The sequence below is a fragment of the Hemitrygon akajei genome, chromosome 1 (genome assembly GCF_048418815.1).
Source record: "Hemitrygon akajei chromosome 1, sHemAka1.3, whole genome shotgun sequence".
Taxonomy (NCBI): domain Eukaryota; kingdom Metazoa; phylum Chordata; class Chondrichthyes; order Myliobatiformes; family Dasyatidae; genus Hemitrygon; species Hemitrygon akajei.
In genome coordinates this window covers 223,873,888-223,886,299 of record NC_133124.1, presented here as the reverse complement: position 1 = coordinate 223,886,299, position 12,412 = coordinate 223,873,888, and the positions used below count along the sequence as shown (strand labels likewise).

Here is a 12,412-nt window from a genome sequence, read left to right as displayed (position 1 = left end):
ACACTGGCAGAAGCAAACAGTCGGACACCAAGATCCCGGCTTACCGCACTGCCGTTTTAGGGCTCCAGTTGGAGGACGTCTCCATCGGCCCGGCAGCAGATTGACTCCTGTGTGACGTGTCGACTGGCAAACCCCAACCCGTGGTACCAGCAGCATGGAGCTGCCAGGTGTTCAACACGCTGCACGACCTGGCCCACCCGTCCATCCATCAAGCTGGTAGCGGACAGATTCGTCTGGCACAGGTTGCACAAACAGGTCAGACACTGGGCCAAGACCTGCGTACACTGCCAGACCGCCAAAGTTCAGCGACACGTGAAGGCTCCCCTCCAGCAGTTCCAGCCGACGCACAGGAGGTTCCAATACATCCACGTGGACATCGTCTACCGGGGCGCCAGGTATATCTTTACCATGGTAGACAGGTTCACCAGATGGCTGGAAGCCGTACCGCTCGCAGACACTTCCACTAACTCCTGCGCCAGTACACTCATTGCAAACTGGATCGCCAGGTTCGGCCTCCCAATGGACATCACATCCGACAGAGGGGCACAGTTCACATCTGGTTCGTGGACAGCACTAGCGCAGCTCCTGGGCACCCAGCTGCATCACACCACAGCGTACCAACCCCAGTCCAACAGTTTGGTAGAGCGATTCCACCGGCATCTCAAGTCGGCCTGGATGGCGCGCCTCAGGGGCCCCAACTGGACAGATGAGCTTCCCTGGGTCCTACTGGGCATCCGCACAGCCCCCAAGGAGGACCTGGACACCTCCTCAGCGGAATTGGTCTACGACGCCCCCCTGACGGTCCCAGGCGAGTTTGTACCAGAGGCCTGAGGTTCGGAAGAAAGTCCAGCAGCGGTGCTAACGAGGCTGCGGGACAAGGTAGATAGATAGATAGATAGATAGATAGATACTTTATTCATCCCCATGGGGAAATTCAACTTTTTTTCCAATGTCCCATACACTTGTTGTAGCAAAACTAATTACATACAATACTTAACTCAGTAAAAAATATGATATGCATCTAAATCACTATCTCAAAAAGCATTAATAATAGCTTTTAAAAAGTTCTTAAGTCCTGGCGGTAGAATTGTAAAGCCTAATGGCATTGGGGAGTATTGACCTCTTCATCCTGTCTGAGGAGCATTGTATCGATAGTAACCTGTCGCTGAAACTGCTTCTCTGTCTCTGGATGGTGCTATGTAGAGGATGTTCAGAGTTATCCATAATTGACCGTAGCCTACTCAGCGCCCTTCGCTCAGCTACCAATGTTAAACTCTCCAGTACTTTGCCCACGACAGAGCCCGCCTTCCTTACCAGCTTATTAAGACGTGAGGCGTCCCTCTTCTTAATGCTTCCTCCCCAACACGCCACCACAAAGAAGAGGGCGCTCTCCACAACTGACCTATAGAACATCTTCAGCATCTCACTACAGACATTGAATGACGCCAACCTTCTTAGGAAGTACAGTCGACTCTGTGCCTTCCTGCACAAGGCATCTGTGTTGGCAGTCCAGTCTAGCTTCTCGTCTAACTGTACTCCCAGATACTTGTAGGTCTTAACCTGCTCCACACATTCTCCATTAATGATCACTGGCTCCATATGAGGCCTAGATCTCCTAAAGTCCACCACCATCTCCTTGGTCTTGGTGATATTGAGACGCAGGTAGTTTGAGTTGCACCATATCACAAAGTCCTGTATCAGTTTCCTATACTCCTCCTCCTGTCCATTCCTGACACACCCCACTATGGCCGTGTCATCAGCGAACTTCTGCACATGGCAGGACTCCGAGTTATATTGGAAGTCTGATGTGTACAGGGTGAACAGGACCCTGGCACAGATCCCAACCTCCGGGCATGGTCCCACGCCATCCTTCACCCCTAAAACCCTCCGAGACTGAGTATGTTTTTTATTCGCAGGGGCATGCATGGGTCACCTCTACAGCGGCTGTACGAGAGACCATTCAAGGTGATCCGGCACAACGGAACCACGTGTGTCATGGAGGTGGGTGACTGGGAAGAGAGTTTTACAGTGGACCGCCTCAAACCGGCGCACTTGGACATTGAGCAACCAGTGAGGATACCCGCACCGTGCCGCACAGACTAGGGACTCCACTCCCCCGATGGACGTTTCTGGGGCGGGGGGGGGGGGGGGGGGGTGGTGGCCCGCACACATGGGACTTGAACCGCCATTGGGAGCTGCGGGCAGACACGCGGTAGCACGTTTGGAACTAACCGCTCGGGGTGGACCTTCCAGGGACAGTCTGACGTCACGTCCGCCCCGCGGGTCGCAGGGGCTCATGGGAGGGGAGATTTAAGCACACGATTTTGAATCAGTAAAGGCACTCTGAGTTCAGCTCTCTCTGCCTCCGTCTGATTCTTTAGTAGCGCATTGTGCACGACTACACTATCTCCCCTTCCTGACGAAGGGTCTCGGCCTGAAACGTTGATTGTACTTCTTCCTATAGATGCTATCTGGCCTGCTGTGTTCCACCAGCATTTTACGTGTTGCAAGAATTCTTTTATTCCCACTCGCTGCCTCCTACCAATCAGCCAATGCTCTAACCATGTTAGCAAATTTCCTGTAATACCATGGGCTGTAAATTGATAAGCAGCCTCATGTGTGGCACCTTGTCAAAGGTTTTCTGAAAGTTCAAAGTTACAACATCCACTGCATCCCCTTTATCTATCCTACTTGTATTCGCCTCAAAGAATTACAACAGGTTCGTCAGGCAGGATTTTCCCTGATGGAAACCGTTCTGACGTTGTATTACCTTGACCTGTGTCACCAAGTACTCCATCACCTCATCCTTAATAATGGACTCTAACATCTTTCCAACCACTGAGGTCAGACTAACTGGTCTATAATTTCCTTCCTGCTGCCTTTCTCCTTTCTTAAAAGGTGACAATAGACGACAGGTGCAGGAGTAGGCCATTTGGCCCTTCGAGCCAGCACTGCCATTCAATGGCTGATCATTCACAATCAGTATCCTGTTCCTGCCTTCTCCCCATATCCCTTGACTCCGCTATTTTTAAGAGCTCTATCTAACTCTTTCTTGAAAGCATCCAGAGAATTTGCCTCCACTGCCTTCTGAGGCAGAGCATTCCATAGATCCACAACTCTCTGGGTGAAAAAGTTTTTTCTCAGCTCTGTTCTAAATAGCCTACCCCTCATTCTTAAACTGTAGCCTCTGGTTCTGGACTCCCTCAACATCAGAAACATGTTTCCTGCCTCTAGCATGTCCAATCCCTTAATAATACATTTTAATTCCACGTCCCATTCCCATTCTGAAAACCACCATTCAGGGCCCCAGACAGTCCTTCCAGGTGAGGCGACACTTCACCTGTGAGTCGGCTACTGTGGTATACTGCGTCCGGTGCTCCCGGTGTGGCCTTTTATATATTGGTGAGACCCAACGCAGACTGGGAGACTGTTTCGCTGAACACATACGCTTGGTCCGCCAGAGAAAGCAGGATCTCCCAGTGGCCACACATTTTAATTCCACGTCCCATTCCCATTCTGATACGTCTATCCATGGCCTCCTCTACTGTCAAGATGAAGCCACACTCAGGTGTGTATATACCGGCTGGGAAGACTGTATATATGTATAATGTATAATGGCATGTATAATGACTGTATAATGGCATGAACACTGACTTCTCTAACTTCAGTTTATGCCCCTCCTTCCCTTCTTACCCCATCCCTGACATATTTAGTTGTTTTTTTTCTCTCTCTCTGTCCATCACTCTGCCTGTTCTCCATCTCCCTCTGGTGCTCCCCTCCCCCTTTCTTTCTCCCGAGGCCTCCCGTCCCATGATCCTTTCCCTTCTCCAGCTCTGTATCACTTTCGCCAATCACCTTTCCAGCTCTTAGCTTCATCCCACCCCTCTGGTCTTCTCCTATCATTTTGCATTTCCCTCTCCCCCCACTACTTTCAAATCTCTTAGTATCTTTCCTTTCAGTTAGTCCCGACGAAGGGTCTCGGCCCGAAACGTTGACAGTGCTTCTCCTTATAGATGCTGCCTGGCCTGCAGTGTTCCACCAGCATTTTGTGTGTGTTGTTCCCTTAATAATCTTATATGTTTCAATCAGATCCCCTCTCATCCTTCTAAATTCCAGTGTATACAAGCCCAGTCACTCCAATCTTTCAACATATGACAGTCCCGCCATCCCGGGAATTAACCTCGTCAACATACGCTGTACTCCCTCAATAGCAAGAATGTCTTTCCTCAAATTTGGAGACCAAAACTGAACACAATACTCCAGGTGTCGTCTCACCAGGGCCCTGTACAACTGCAGAAGGACCTCTTTGCTCCTATACTATACTCAACTCCCCTTGTTATGAAGGCCAACATGCCATTAGCTTTCTTCACTGCCTGCTGTACCTGTATGCTGACTTTCAGTGACTGATGTACAAGGACACCTAGATCTCATTGTACTTCCCCTTTTCCTAACTTGACACCATTCAGATAGTAATCTGCCTTCCTGTTCTTACCAAAGTGGATAACCTCACATTTATCCACATTAAACTGCATCTGCCATGCATCTGCCCACTCACCCAACCTGTCCAAGTCACCCTGCATTCTCCTAACATCCTCTTCATATTTCACACTGCCACCCAGCTTGTGTCATCTGCAAATTTGTTAATGTTACTTTTAATCCCTTCATTTAAACCATTAATGCATATTGTAAATAGCTGTGGTCCCAGCACTAAGCCTTGCGGTACCCCACTAGTCACTGCCTGCCATTCTGAAAAGGACCCATTAATCCCTACTCTTTGTTTCCCGTCTGCCAACCAATTTTCTATCCCTGTTAGTACCCTACCTCCAATACCATGTGCTCTAATTTTGCCCACTAATCTCCTATGTGGGACCTTATCAAAAGCTTTCTGAAAGTCCAGGTACACTACATCCACTGGCTCTCCCTTGTCCATTTTAATAGTTACATCTTCAAAAAATTCCAGAAGATTAGTCAAGCATGATTTCCCCTTCGTAAATCCACGCTGACTTGGACCAATCCTGTTACTGCTATCCAAATGTGCTGTTATTTCATCTTTTATAATTGACTCCAGCATCTTCCCCACCACTGATGTCAGGCTAACTGGTCTATAATTCCCGGTTTTCTCTCTCCCTCCTTTCTTAAAAAGTGGGATAACATTAGCTAACCTCCAATCCTCAGGAACTGATCCTGAATCTACAGAACATTGGAAAATGATTATCAATGCGTCCACGATTTCTAGAGCCACCTCCTTAAGTACCCTGGGATGCAGACCATCAGACCCTGGGGATTTATCAGCCTTCAGTCCCATCAGTCTATCCAACACCATTTTCTGCCTAATGTGAATTTTCTTCAGTTCCTCTGTTACCCTAGGTCCTCTAGCCACTATTACATCTGGGAGATTGTTTGTGTCTTCCCTAGTGAAGACAGATCCAAAGTACCTGTTCAATTCATCTGCCATTTCCTTGTTCCCCATAATAAATTCACCTGTTTCTGCCTTCAAGAGCCCAAGTGGAGTAACATTTGCAATTTTCCAGTCCTCTGGCACCATGCCAGAGTTCAAGTATATTTTTGAAAGATAATTTCAAATGCCACCATAATCTCTAATGCTACCTCTTTCAGAACTCTAGCGTACAGTTCGTCTGGTCTGGGCGACTTCTGTACCTTTAGGTCTTTCATCTTTTTGAGCACTCTCTCTCTCGTAACAGTAACTGTACCCACTTCCTTCACAGACTACAACATCAAGTATACTGTTAGTGTCTTCTTCTAGTGGTCCTATATCTACTCTCATTTCTCTTTAACTTTTAACATACTTGAAAAAAAATTTTACTATCCACTTTGATATTATTTGCTAGCTTACTTTCATATTTCATCATTTCCCTTTTAATGATTTTTTTTGTTGCTCTCTGTAGGTTTTTAAAAACTTCCCAATCCTCTATTTCCCCACTAATTTTTGCTTTGTTCTATGCCCTTTTGCTTTTACAATAGCTTTGACTTCCAAGTCAGCCACGGTTGTACTATTTTACCATTTGAGTATCTCTTAACTTTTAGAATACACATGTCCTGCCCCTTCCTCAGTTTTCCCCAGAAACACGCGCCATTGCTGCTTTGCTGACATCCCTGCCAGCAGCTCCTTCCAATTTACTTTGGCCAACTCCTCTCTCATACCACTGTAATTTACCTTACTCCACTGAAATACTGCTTCATCAGACTTTACTTTCTCCCTGTCAAATTTCAAGTTGAACACAGTCATATTGTGATCACTGGTTCCTAAAGGTTCTTTTCCCTTAAGCTCCCTTATCGCCTCCGGTTCATTACATAACAGTGCAGGCGTTCCCCCCCCCCCCCCCCCACAAAGGTAGAGCGTTCCTATGAAACCTTTCTTAAGCCGAAATGGCATAAAGCGAAGAACCATTAATTTATATGGGGAAAAATTTTCATAAAAGCGAAAATCCTCTTTGTACTCCGAAAACAGATTACTAATGTAGGTCTTTTGTAAAAGTGAAGTGGCGTGAAGCGAACATTCGTAAAGTGGGGGACACCTGTATAGCTGATCCTCTCATACGCTTAATGACAAACTGCTTTAAAAAGCTATCTCTCAGGCATTCAACAAACTCACTCTCGAGATCCATTACCAACCTGATTTTCCCCAGTTGACCTGCATGTTAAAATCTCCCATGACTACCATAACATTGCCCTTTTGACTTGCTTATTCTATTTTCTGTTGTAACCTATGGTCCACCTCCCCGCCACTGAGGGGAGTCCTCTATATAACTGCCATCAACGTACTTTTACCCTTGCAGTTTCTTTACTCAATCCACAAGGATTCAACATTTTCCGATCCCATGTCACATCTTTCTACTAATTTGATGCCATTCTTTACCAGTAGAGCCCACACCACCCCCTCTGCCTACCTTCCTATCCCTCCGATATAAGGATGAGTAATCTTGGACATTCAGCTCCCAACTACAACTATCCTTCAGCCACGATTCAATGATGACCACAACATCATACCTGGCAGTATGTAATAGTGCAACAAGATCACCCATCTTATTTCTTATACTATGTGCATTTAGATACAACACCTTGAGTACCGTATTTGCTATCCTTTCTGATTTTGCATCCCTAATGATTTGATACTCAGCCTGTTGGCTGTAACTAAGTCCCATCACCTGCCTGCCCTTCCTGACAATCTGCCTGCATGCTATCTTTACTTTTTTACCAACCGTCCTATCCTGAGTTCCTTCATACCGGTTCCTACCCTCCTGCCAAGTTAGTTTAAAACCTCCACATCTTTCACCATGAGATCAGGAAGATCATCAAGAGACAGGGACAAAGCATTGGATAATTGATGGCATGGTTCATTTTTCCCTTCTCCTCATACAGCAGTGATTTTTGCTACTGCTCACCAAAAGGTATTAACACAAGTCATAAACCTTGTCAGTTCAGACTGGCATTTCATTCAATGGAAAAAAGAGATTTTTATTTCTTTGTTCCACGCATTTTAAATGTGATAATTTCACTCCTGAACTCCAGCAGTCATTTGAAGCACACATGTTATCCATGACCACATTGGTCTTCCTGGGTACTTACTATTTCCTCCCATGTCCCAAAAACCACAGGAATTTCAGAGAGCAGAAAGGTAGTAGAGGAAGGCAGCCAAAAGATTAAGCACAATTGACCATTTCCTAAGTGTCTTTTCACTTAGTTTGTTTCTACACCAAAACAAACCCCCTCATTTCTAAAACAATCACATGACAAACCTCTTAAATGCACTTATTTATATCCATGCACCTCTCTGAACATTGTACATAAAAATATTGCAGCTGTACAAAAGTCAAAGGTCAACAAGAGACTCCCATTGTGCCCTTACAATTGTGTACAAGTACACCAGCACCCCAAACTGAGAACTGCAGTCAATACATGTTGGCCAATGAATAACAGACCTTATAAATTGTTCAGACGATGGTAGCCTCAGTGTTATTCAAGATGTTACTGTGATTCACACAGAATTCTCTGTACTTTGTTTATATCCCATGATTTGCACTAATTGAACAATCACATTGCAGTATGGTCAGTTGACAGGATAGGAGCTTTTAGATTCTTGTAGCAAAATCAACCATCATGGTTTTATAACATTTTGGACAGTCAGAAGTTATCATCCCAACTAACTGAATAAAAATATTTAAAGTAATTTTTAATTTTAGTTCTGGGACCTGGGCATTGTTGGCAAGGCCAGTACTTATTTCACATTTCTTACCACCTTCAGGAAGCTTTTAGTTTTTAAATTGTTGTAATGTTTACCTGGCAAAGAAATCCTGATGATGCTGCTTTTCAAGCAGTTCCATATTTACACCAAGGGACAATTGGGATCCAAAATACTTTTCCTAGTCAGGATAGTGAGTGAGTTGAATGGGAATTGACAGAAGGTGACACTCCCACATATAACCTTTTATCCGCTGTTAAGGTCCTGCTATTTACAGTGTACGGTCCCTTTACAGGTGATCTCCCAAAGGATAACTCACACTTGGCTGGATCCAACTCCATCTGCTATTTCTTTACCCAGATCTGCGATTTATCTATATTCCTGGCAATTATCTAACTAATCACAATGCCACCAAACTTCATATCATCTGCAAACTTACTAATCCACCCATTTATATTTTCATTCAAGATTTTTTTTTCAGTGGCCACATTAGGTACATCCTGGACCCTAAATAGTGGACACAATTTAGGTTTGTGGTCGTCTGTTGCTGTAGCTATTCCACATCAAGGTTCGACATATTGTGCATTCAGAGATACTCCTCTTATGGTGATTTGAGATACTGTTTTACCTCATCTGCGAAGGCTCGGAGGTGACTGGAAGGATGTTTTCTCTCCTCCTTTTTCTTCTAATTTTATCCTCAAATGGACTGCCCAATCTCTCTTTTTTTTGTTTTAGTTTAGTGTTTTTTTTTCCTTTTATATAATAAAATTTCCAATTTTTTTTAATATGATTTGATAAGAGGAGTTGTGGTCTCTTGTTTGTATTTTTTTTATATATAGATAGATAGATAGAGCTAGGGTGCCTAAGAAATGTGCACAGTACTGCAAGTACTGCATTTGTTAACATGTAGTTAGTGAGTTTATAAATCTGGTGGGAGCAAAGGATGATGGGAACGGTGAGGATGGAATGCCGCGGGAGTGGTGTGGGACAGGAGGCACAGAAGGAATGCTAGGGGTGGGGAATGGTGCGGGTGCAGAAACACCCAGTCCTGAGACACTAGGCAAACAACATCTTACAGAATGACTCGCTGGTGCTTCCCATTCTTTCTCCTCTCCCTGCCCTCTTCCTGCTCTCAGTCCATAATACACACCGATATCAGAGTCAAGTTTACCATCACTCACTTATGGGATACATAGACACCTAATAGAGTTAGGAAGGTACTACTTTACAAAGTTCTGATCAGGCTACGTTTGGGCTACTGCATTCAATTATGGTCACCCCATTATAGTAATAATATTGAGACTTCAGAGTGAGCACAGAAGTTCACCAGGATGTTGCCTGGAGTAAGAGGGTATGTGCTGTAAGGAGAGTTTGGACAAACTTGGGTTGTTTTTATGGAACAATAGAGACTGAGGAGTGAGTGTAAGATTACATACAACATTACAGCACAGTACAGGTCCTTTGGCCCATCATGTTGTGCCTGTCAAAGTGTCTCTTAAATGTCCCTACTGTATCTGCCTCAGCCACCACAGTTGGCAGGGCATTTGATGCACCTACTGTTCTCTGTTTAAAGAAAACATATTGATGATATTCCCCTCCTCCCATACCTTCCTCCACTCACCTTAAAATTATGCCCCCTCACATTAACTATTTCCACCCTGAGAAAAAGTCTCTGGCTATCTGCTCAATCTTTGCCTCTTGTACACCTCCATCAAGTCACCTCTTTCCTTTGCTCCAAAAATCCCTATATCACTCAACCTATCCTCACAAAATATGACTTCTAATCCAGGCAGCCTCCTGGAAAATCTCATCTGCACCATCTCTAAATGTTCCACATCCTTCCTATTATGAGGTTTTCTACAGCTGCAATATTACCTCACGGTTCTTAAACTCAATCCCCTGACTAATGAAGGCCAACACACCGTTCACCTTCTTAACCATCCTATCAACTTGTGTGGAAACATTGAGGGATCTATGGACACAAACCCTCAAGAACCCTTTGTTCCTCCACATTGTGAGAGGCAGAGATAGAGCAGATAGACGGTTATCTTTTTCCCCCAGTGTGGAAATGTGTTACACTAGAAAGTATGATTTAAGGTGAGAGGTGGCAAGTTCAAAGGAAACAGGCAGGGCAGGTTCACCCTCCCCCCAAGAATGGTGGGTGTTTGGAATAGACTGTCAATAGTGGTAGAAGAGGCAGATTCAATAGAAGGGATTAAGTGGCTCCTAGGAAGGTGGATGAGTATACATGAATGTGTGTGTAATTTTTAAATTGATTCTTTTGTATTTCTTTGTTCCACTGTGAATGCTCACACAACAATGAATCTCAGGGTAGTTGGTATATACATAGTTTGATAACAAATTTACTTCAAACTTTGAAAATGGAGGAATAGGGACATTGTGTAGGGAGAAGGGATTAGTTTTGTTATTCCAGCACATGGTAGACCACAAGGCTTGCGTCTCTGCAGCACACAATCAAGAATTTAGCAGGCCAGGCAGCATCTATGGAAAAATGAGTACAGTCAATGTTTTGGGCTGAGGTCCTTCAGCTGGACACTGCCAAAAGGTCTTGGACAGAAAAATTAACTGCAAGTCCTACTGAAAGGTCGCCCCCCGGGAAACATCGACTGTATTCTTTTCCACAGATGCTGCCTGGCCTGCTGAGTTCCTCCAGCATTTTGTGTGTGTTGCTTGGATTTCCAGCATCTACAGATTTTCTCTTGTTTGTGTTTTAGGCCTATGCCTCTACTCTGTTTTGAACTGTTCTACATAAAGCATTCTAAAATGCAGGGACGATCTGATCCCAACTTTAACAGGAAAATTCAGGAAACCAGAAAAAAAACCACACAATATAATCAGATCCTCGAATTTAATTGTACACATTTCATTCACCGTTCCCCTGCGTGTATCGTTCGGAAATGAACGATTTCTGGGGAGTCTGGGGACTGAAGCTCATTACCTGGGCGACAGATAAAGTCAACTGACCTCAACGGGAAAGCAAACATTAAATTAACCCAGTAAGAAATTATCATTTATTCCAAATTCCGAAAAGATAAGGATGTTTTTCAGAAATATTTACATCCGTCCATATTTCAGATTTGTTCTAAAGTTATCTACTGTTTCCGTAGGAGGATCTGGTCCCTTCATTCAACGCGATAACATGTCCCGGCTGTAAGCGAGTGGATGCGAGTCGGACTAAAAACTTAGAACAAACACGACTCGCCAGTGACTGAAATAAGTCTGTGAAACAAACTGAAAGAACTGCTTGTCACTGAAATGTACCCAGTTACCCATCCGAATCGACAGTATAGACTTCACGATCAAATTTAAACACGAATTAGCAGAATAGTTTATTGTGCTACCTCAGTACCGCTTAATAACTTTTAAGTCAAAAAGCGAAATCTTACCTTCGAGGATGTAAAATGTTCGTAAATATTTCTAAATGAAAATGGCTGCCTACTTTTATAAGAAAAGTCTGGGCGGGGACATCTCCGTGGAGCCAACGAGCAAGCTGTGCGTGACAGGAAAAGTCCAGCAAACACACTGAGCGCACGTTGGTCCCTTAAACCAATTGTAACACATGCATTATTCTATATAAAGTAATTTTGTGTAAAAGTCGCGGGAATCAAAAGGGGAGAACAGACAGAAACATTATTTTATCCTCAGAAGAGAGCATTTGCCAGGTACTGGGAAGAAGTCCCGTGAGGTGGGATTGCCAACAGATGTCGATTATGCTGCGGTGTCCGGGAACTGAGCATAACAGTATGTTCCTGGATTCCACTGGAAGTAGAAATCAACCGAAAACAATTTAAAACATTATGCATTTCTTTATTGATAAAAATAGAGGAGTTGATCAGTTTAACAGGATGGTGTGGGTAGGGGAGAAGGTTTTTCAATGAAATTCCTCCACTGAGATTCCTAATCAATTGTAATCTGCACTATGGAGGTTTTGGGCTGCCTCATTCCTTAGAGCCGTCAGGGTGGTAGGACATCATTACACATTGGGTCACTAACCCCACACAGGATATGGACTTCTGGAGAATACCTTGTTCAGAAGTTTCAGTGTAAGTTTATTACGTAACTGCGTGCATCTATATACTACATTGAGATTCATTTTCTGGCAGGTATTTACATAATGAAATACAATGAAATTTATGAAAAATATACATAAATACTGATAAACACCAATGAGCAAATTACGGCAAATTGTAA

The 12,412-nt window shown here is 44.1% G+C and overlaps 1 protein-coding gene across 1 annotated transcript in view; it reads right to left on the bottom strand.

Moving 5' to 3' along the window:
- The window catches only part of LOC140736168 (annexin A4-like), a 145,194-nt gene extending 133,482 nt beyond the window's left edge, over positions 1–11,712 (bottom strand). The window contains exon 1 of the mRNA XM_073062033.1: positions 11,608–11,712. The gene's annotated coding sequence lies outside the window, so the exon portion shown is untranslated. The remainder of the gene's footprint in view (positions 1–11,607) is intronic.
- Positions 11,713–12,412: the final 700 nt, after the last annotated feature.